Below are 8983 nucleotides of genomic sequence, written 5' to 3' on the forward strand. Positions count from 1 at the left end.
CCAAATAGAAAGCCAAAGCACGTTTACAGTCCAAAGTGTGAAGAGCTACTTCTCCAGGATAAGAATGAGGCTTCGGAAAGAACACTGGAAGAACAATAGATTGAGATGAAATTCCGATACCACTTTAGGGAGGAATTTTGGATGAGTACGTAGGACTACCTTATCATGATGAAACACCGTGAAAGGTGGATCAGCAACTAAGACTTGCAGCTCACTGACTCGTCAAGCAGAAGTGAGGGCAATGAGAAACACCACTTTCCAAGTGAGATACTTCAGATGTGCCTTGTCAATTGGTTCAAATGGAGGCTTCATCAGTTGAGCAAGGACAACATTGAGGTCCCAAACCACAGGAGGCGGTTTGAGAGGAGGTTTGACATTGAAAAGTCCTTTCATGAATCTGGAAACCACCGGATGAGCAGAGAGGGGTTTCCCTTCAATAGGCTGATGGAAAGCCGCAATTGCACTGAGATTGACTCGGATCGATGTAGACTTGAGGCCAGAAGTGGATAAGTGCAAAAGGTAATCCAAAACAGAAGATAAGGAGGATAAGGCTCCTTATCATGAGAAAAACACCATGTAGAAAATCTAGTCCATTTTTGGTGATAGCAATTGTCTAGTGGTAGGCTTCCGAGAAGCCTCTAAAACGTCTCTTACAGATTGAGAAAACTGAAGAGGAGTTAGGTTGAGAGGTACCAAGCTGTCAGGTGTAGAGAATGCAGGTTGGGATGAAACAGAGATCCCTGACTCTGTATAAGCAGAGAAGGAAAAACTGGTAGAAGGTATGGCTCCCTGCTGCTGAGTTGAAGTAGAAGGGAGTACCAAGGTTGTCTCGGCCACCGAGGAGCAATCAGAATCATGGTGGCATGATCGTTCGTCAACTTGACCAGAGTCTTGAGAATGAGAGGGAATGGAGGGAATGCATATAAGAAGAGATTTGTCCATTCCAGAAGAAAAGCATCTGCCTTGAGGCGATGGGGAGAGTATATCCTGGAGCAGAACTGAGGCAGTTTGTAGTTGTGGGGAGCTGCAAAGAGGTCTATCTGAGGTGTTCTCCATTGTGAAAAAAATGTGATGAAGAGGCGAGGAATGGAGTGTCCATTCGTGAGGTTGCAGAAGATGTCTCAAGTTGTCCGCCAAGCAATTCTTCGCCCCTTGGATGTAGACAGCTTTGAGGAAGGTGTTGTGGCGGATTGCCCAGTCCCAAACCTTCAGAGCTTCTTGACAAAGGGAGGCAGATCCCGTCCCTCCCTGTTTGTTGATATAATACATGGCGACTTGGTTGTCCATCCGAATGAGGACTACCTGGTCGTGAAGATGTTGAAAAGTGTAGAGAGCCTTGAGGATCGCTCTGAGTTCCAACAGATTGATATGACATTGACGATCCGTACTGGTCCAGTGGCCATGAGTATGGAGACCATCGAGATGAGCGCCCCAAGCTTAGGTCGAGGAATCTGTCGTGAGGACCTTCTGATGGGGGGGCGTTTGAAAAAGCAAGCCTCTGGAGAGATTGGAAGAGAGCATTCACCAACGGAGAGACTGCTTCAATGAAGGAGTGACTGTTATGTGTTGAGAAGGGGGTTGCAAACCTGCGTCCATTGAGATGCCAGGGTCCATTGAGGAATTCTGAGGTGAAGTTTGGCAAAAGGAGTCACGTGTACTGTGGAGGCCTTGTGACCTAGGAATACCATCATATGCCTTGCTGAGATGGAAGACCGGGAAGACACTGTATGACAGAGTTGAAGAAGAGCTTCCAGACGTTGTTGTGGGAGGAATGCTCTGAGTTGGACAGTGTCCAGAACAGCTCCAATGAATTGTAGATTCTGTGAGGGCTGAAGTTGGGATTTGGGAAAGTTGATTTCGAATCCCAAACTTTGTAGGAACCAGGTAGTCCGTTGGGTCGCTACAATAACCCCTTGAGATGTTGAACCTTTGATGAGCCAGTTGTCGAGGTAGGGAAATACCTGAAGACCATGGTTCCGTAGAGCTACCACTACCAGGTACTTGGTGAACACTCTGGAAGATGAAGCCAGGCCGAAGGGCAGCACTCTGTATTGATAATGCAGATTCCCCACCCGAAATATGAGATATTGACGGGAGGCCAGATGAATGGGGATATGAGTGTAGGCCTCCTTGAGATCCAGAGAGCATAACCAGTCGTTCTGCTCGAGAAGGGGATAAAGAGATGCCAGGGACAACATTTGAAATTTTTCTTTGACTAAAAATTTGTTGAGAGCCCCGAGATCCAGAATGGGCCGCAGATCGCCCGTCTTCTTCGGAACAAGTAAGTAACGGGAGTAAACCCCCCCTGTTCTGCTGTTCCAAAGGAACTGGTTCGATGGCATGGAGATGAAGCAGAGCTTGAGCTTCTTGAAGAAGAAGGGTGGTCTGGGAAGGATTGGAAGGATACTTTCTTGGAGGAAGCTCTGGTGGAACCTGAGTAAAATGAAGAGCGTATCCTTCCCTGATGATGGTGAGCACCCAGAGGTCGGATGTAATAGTCATCCATCGGTGGTAAAAATAATGGAGACAACCTCCTATAGGGAGAAGAGAAGTCAGAGTCAGAATGGTAGAGGTTATGCTCTGTTTAAACAGTCAAAAAGGCTGAGTAGCCTTAGGGGCAGCAGAAGGTTGAGGTTTTTGTTGCTTCTGAGGCTGCTGGTTTTTAAGAGGAGGGCGATTGTAAGGAGCCATACTCGGAGCAAAACACCATTGATAGATAGGAGCAGGGCATGTAGGCTTGGCAGAAGCTGGCTTTGGCTTAGGCCTAGGCCTGACAACAGAAGCAAAGGACTTTTCATGTTCAGACAATTTCTTGGTGGCTGCCTCGATAGATTCATCAAAGAGGTCATTGCCCGCACAAAGAATATTAGCTAAGCGATCCTGAAGATTAGGGTCCATGTCAATGGTACGAAGCCAGGCAAGGCAACGCATGGCTACAGAGCCAGCAGCTGCCCAGACAGATAACTCGAAGGCATCGTAAGATGACTGGAGGAGATGTAATCGAAGTTGTAATAAAGAAGCAAGGACTTCTTGAAATTCAAAGTGCTTTTGAGTATCCAAATAAGTCAAGAATTTTGGTAACAGAGAAATGAGGAACTCAAAATAACTAATAAAATGAAAATTATAATTGAGGACTTTAGAGGACATCATGGCATTTTGATAGATGCGACGTCTGAATTTGTCCATATTTTTCCCTTCTCTTCCAGGAGGAACTGTGGCATAAACCTTGGAAGGATGGGACCTCTTCAAGGAGGACTCAACTAGCAGGGACTGATGAGATAACTATGAGCTGTCAAACCCTTTGTGGTGTACAGTTTTATACCTAGAGTCCAATTTGCCTGGAACAGCCAGTATGGTATAAGGGGTCTCCAGGCATTGACCAAAAGTCTGAGACAAAAGCTTGTGAAGAGCAAGCTTAAGAGTCTCTGCCAGAGATTGAGGCAGATGCATGACTTCAAGGTACTCCTTAGAGTATTCGGAACCAGAATCTAATTGAAGATCCAAGTCAACAACCATCAACAACAAGAAAAGATGAGAAAGATAGCTGATCCACCAATGCTTTGCCTCGAGAAGAACTCGAGGACGTCGAGGCTGCCTGGGTCGAAGATGAAGCTTCGGCAGGAAAAAAGGCATCAAAAGAATATGGAAACTTGGACGAAGCAATCGAAACCTCTGCATCCTCGAGTCGAAGTAGGAGTAGAGGCTTAGTTGAAGAGGGACGTTCTTTAGAAGAACTATGCCTGGAGTATGCCTCGATGAAGGCCTCGATCGTCGGTGAGAACGATGCTTGGAAGCAGATCTTGAAGATCGAGGAAACTTCGCCTTGGAGAAGCAGCCGATGCCACCAAAAAATGGATAGGACTGGTGGCTGTAGAGCGAAGCTCCAGAGGCTTGATGTATGAACCTCGATGCACTCCCAAAGACTCTGCTCCTTGGATAGAGTGTGAAAATTCCTGCCGAGGCACTTGCAAAGATTCTGCTCCTTGCTTCACGTGCTTGGATACCATACCAGACACTCGAAGACTCTGCTCCCTGCAAAGAGTATGCAAGTTCAGACTGAGGCAAAGGAAGCAGCTCGACCTCGCGGGAGTCTGCTGAATGCCCAGGCTGGATGAGAGGAAGAAGCTTCGGTCCCATATTAGTAAGGTACTGAATGAATTGCTTCTCCAACATGGTATGGAAAGAAGCCAGCAAGGATGGATCCGCGTCTGAAACCGGACCACCTGCTTTGGCTGGAGGTTCCACCGAGGCAGTGTAAATGTGCTTCGACTTGGAAGTCTTAGGCACTTCGAGCATCACCGCTGGAACTTTCTGCTGAACTATCTGACCTGAGGAAACAGGGGAAGATACAGCAGGTGTCGTCGAAGAAAAAGCCGCTGCAAACGACGAAGGTCTGATGAGGTTCGAGGTAGAAGTAGTAGAAGCAGGAGGAATCTCAGTCGAAGGTGAGGCCGAGAGCGTTTTCGATGTCGAGGGATCGGAGGAAGAATCCATCCCGAACAGCTTCTCCACCAAAAAGTGACAACGTTTAAGGGCTCGAGGTTGAAGAGTAGCACAGCGCTCGCATGACTTCGGATGATGTTCCGGCCCAAGGCACTTGAGGCACCGACGGTGTGGATCCATAAGGGAAATCGCACGCTGGCACTGGCTACACTTCTTGAAGCCCGTGACAGGCTGGGACATAGGAGGAAAAATAGCCGCCGCAAGATCAAAGCCCTTGGGCTGCGGCCGAGCGGCATGCCCCGGCAAACGGACGGAAGATTGAAAAAAAATTTATTTTTAACTAGAAATAAAAGAAATAAAGTAAGAACAGCGATTTGTGAAGAAAAAAATACAAACCACGGTTCAGAGAAGGCATGAATTAATAAAGTTAAATGCAGAGAGTCAAAGACGGACATCTCGGCTCTGTGGAAAACTGAGAACTGAGGAGACGCGCCCTACGCTGGGCGGGAAGGCACTCGCGCATGTGCGGTGCGGTCGACTCGAAACTTCTGGTTTCTTCAAGCAAGTCTGCTTGCGAGCTTCCGCATCTGGGGCTCCGCTGATGATGTCACCCATATGTGAGAATAGGCTGCCTGCTTGTCCTGGGATAAACTCCAGCAACAAGATGGATACTGAGAAACTACACCCAGAAGAAGAGGCTAATATGAGAGAGAAACGAGATGTACCAAGAAGGGTTATAGAAACCATTCTCTGAAAAGTCTAGACTATACCCAGCAGTTGAATAAGTGCAGGTATGCTGGTAACAAAGGAACAGAGCCAGGCTTCACAGCCAATGAGATAAAACTCATAAGGAAACGCCCCCCAAATCACCTACCAGAGATCCAATAAAGGAAGAGATAAGAAATAAAACCACCAGAAAGGTGCAGAAATACAATTACCACAGAAATAGACATACCCTTATCTTCCGAGTCCCCTCCTGTGGGCAAAAGCTCCACGGCAGTCCAGGCCCAAGCTCCATGCTAGAGCCACACTTATAATGTCCCAAGCAACGTATATATATAGATAGAGATATATATATAGAATTCAGTCATATCCGAACTAAGACACTAGGGCATTCTCTCCCCAAAAAACTGAAAGAGTGGCTTCTCCTGCCCAAACCTAGGTTGGGACAATAAGGGCAATGTACAAAGACAATAAAATTATTCAATGCTATGTAGAAAAAGAAAAATCAGAAAATGCCAGACAAACCTTTGGGGAATAAAAGACTGGAATCTGGACAAGTAGAGGATGACATATATGTGGCAGAGAGTGATAAGAGAAGTCAGTTCAGAGGTCTCTATATAGCCCCCATGCAAAAAAGGTAGATGAGAAAGCACAGTTACTTACCGTAACAGGTGTTATCCAGGGACAGCAGGCAGATATTCCCACACATGGGTGACGTCACCGACGGAGCCCCGCAGCGGACAGCCTCGAAAGCAAACTTGCTTGAAGATCTCGAGCTTTCGAGTGCTGCATCGCGCATGCGCGCGTGCCTTCCCGCCCGAACTAGGGGGCGCATCTCCTGTGAGGATCCTCAGTTCAGATACCAAGCTAAGAAGCCAACCAGGGGAGGTGGGAGGGTTGTGGGAATATCTGCCTGCTGTCCCTGGATAACACCTGTTACGGTAAGTAACTGTGCTTTATCCCAGGACAAGCAGGCAGCATATTCCCACACATGGGTGACCTCCAAGCTAAGTAAAAAAAAAGGGGGGAGGGAAGTTGGCAATTTACGAAAAAAGATTTTGCAAAACAGATTGGCCAAAATGGCCATCCCTCCTGGATAAAGTATCCAGACAGTAATGAGAGGTGAAAGTATGAACCGAGGACCAAGTGGCAGCCTTGCAAATTTCCTCAATAGGAGTTGATCTGAGGAAAGCAACAGAAGCCGCCATAGCTCTGACTTTGGGGCCCGTCACTCGACTCTGTAGAGGAAGACCAGCCTGAGCATAGCAGAAAGAAATGCAAGCAGCCATCCAGTTGGAGATGGTACGCTTCGAGACTGGATGACCTAATCTATTTGGGTCAAAAGAAATGAAAAGTTGAGGAGAAGTTCTGTGAGATTGAGTACGTTGAAGATAAAATGCCAATGCACGTTTACAGTCCAAAGTATGCAGTGACGCCTCACCAGGGTGAGAATGCGGCTTAGGAAAAAATACCGGTAGCACAATAGATTGATTGATATGAAAATCAGACACTACTTTAGGTAAGAATTTGGGATGTGTACGGAGAACCACCTTATCATGGTGAAAAAACAGTGAAAGGCGGGTCCGAGATCAAAGCTTGCAATTCACTAACTCGACGAGCTGAAGTGAGGGCAATCAAGAAAACAGTTTTCCAAGTAAGAAATTTAAAATGAGCCAAGTCAATAGGTTCAAAAGGAGGTTTCATCAGTTGAGCCAGAACCACATTAAGATCCCATACAACAGGAGGCGGTTTGACAGGTGGATGGAGATTAAAAAGACCCTTCATAAAACGAGAAACCAGAGGGTGTGCCGAGAGCGGTTTCCCATCCAAAGGCTGATGAAAAGCAGCAATTGCACTAAGATGAACTCTAATAGATGTAGATTGAAGACCTGACTGAGATAAATGAAGCAAATAATCCAGAATGGAAGCCAAAGGAGAAGATTTTGGCTGAAGACTATGAGTGGAACACCAAGTCGAGAATCTGGTCCATTTTTGACCATAACATTGACGAGTGGACGGTTTTCTGGAGGCCAGAAATACATCCTGAACAGACTGAGAAAAGTTAGCAGAATCTGTCAAGTAGAAAGGAACCATGCTGTCAAATGAAGAGACTGCAGGTTTGGATGAAGCAAAGACCCCTGACTCTGAGTGAGCAGAGAAGGAAAAACTGGCAGAAGAAGAGGTTCCTTGATGCTGAGTTGAAGAAGAAGAGAGAACCAAGGTTGACGGGGCCACCGAGGCGCTATAAGAATCATCGTGGCATGGTCCGACTTCAGTTTGACAAGGGTTTTGAGAATCAGAGGGAAAGGAGGAAAGGCGTAGAGGAACTGACCCCTCCAATCCAGAAGAAAAGCATCCGCCTCGAGCGGAGAGGCGAGAAAATGCGGGAACAAAACAGAGGTAGTTTGAAGTTGTCGGGTGCTGCAAAGAGATCCACCCGAGGAGTCCTCCATCGAGAGAATACTTGACGAAGTGTGGGGGAGTTGAGCGTCCATTCGTGAGGCTGAAGCAGACGACTCAATTTGTCTGCAAGGCAATTTTGAAGGCCCTGAATATAAACAGCGCGAAGAAGGATGTTGTGAGATATCGCCCAATTCCACAACCTCAGAGCTTCCTGACAAAGGGAGTGGGAACCCGTCCCGCCCTGTTTGTTGACATAATACATCGCTACTTGATTGTCCGTCCGAACAAGGACTACTTGGTCGTGAAGGAGGTGAAGAAAAGCTTTGAGAGCAAGAAATATCGCTCTGAGTTCCAACAGATTGATGTGACATCGACGATCTGTGGCAGTCCATAAACCTTGCGTACGGAGACCATCTACGTGGGCTCCCCATGCGTACTCGGACGAATCTGTTGTGATAACTTTCTGATGAGGAAGATGGTGAAACTGCAAACCTCTGGAAAGATTTAAAGAGAGCATCCACCAGCGGAGAGACTTCTTTAATGAAGGCGTCACCGCTATATGACGAGAGGGTGGATCCAGAGCTTGTTGCCACTGGGACGCCAGTGTCCACTGAGGGATGCGAAGGTGGAGTCTTGCAAAGGGAGTCACATGCACCGTAGATGCCATATGTCCCAGAAGAACCATCATTTGTCGAGCCGTGAGAGTCGACAGGGAAGTTACGTGATGACAAAGACGCAAGAGAGTGTCCTGACGATTGAGGGGGAGGAAAGCTCTCATGCGAACAGAATCCAACACGGCGCCAATAAATTGGATCGATTGAGTTGGAACCAACTGAGATTTGGGAAAGTTGATATGGAACCCCAGACTTTGAAGAAAAGAGATAGTCTGAAGGGTCGCTTGAGTAACCCCTGGAAGAGAAGGAGCTTTGATAAGCCAATCGTCTAGGTAAGGAAAAACTTGAAGTCCCCGAGCACGAAGGGCCGCGGCTACCACGACCAGACACTTGGTGAAGACCCGGGGAGAGGTTGCTAGGCCAAACGGAAGAACCCTGTATTGAAGGTGCAGGTTCCCCACCTTGAACCGGAGATATTTGCGAAAATTTGGATGGATAGGAATGTGAGTATAAGCCTCTTTGAGGTCCAGTGAGCACATCCAATCTCCCTGATCCATGAGGGAGTACAGAACCGGAAGAGAGAGCATGCAAAATTTCTCTTTGACTAGAAATTTGTTGAGAGCTCGGAGATCCAGAATGGGTCGCAAATCCCCCGTCTTCTTTGGAACTAGGAAGTATCTGGAGTAAAACCCCAGGTTGTGTTCGGAAGGAGGAATCTCCTCCACCGCTCGAAGGCGAAGAAGCGCCTGAGCCTCCTGAAGAAGAAGGGGAAGTTGCGAGGAACTGGAAAGACACTCTCC

This window comes from Geotrypetes seraphini, chromosome 5, assembly GCF_902459505.1.
Source record: "Geotrypetes seraphini chromosome 5, aGeoSer1.1, whole genome shotgun sequence".
Taxonomy (NCBI): Eukaryota; Metazoa; Chordata; class Amphibia; order Gymnophiona; family Dermophiidae; genus Geotrypetes; species Geotrypetes seraphini.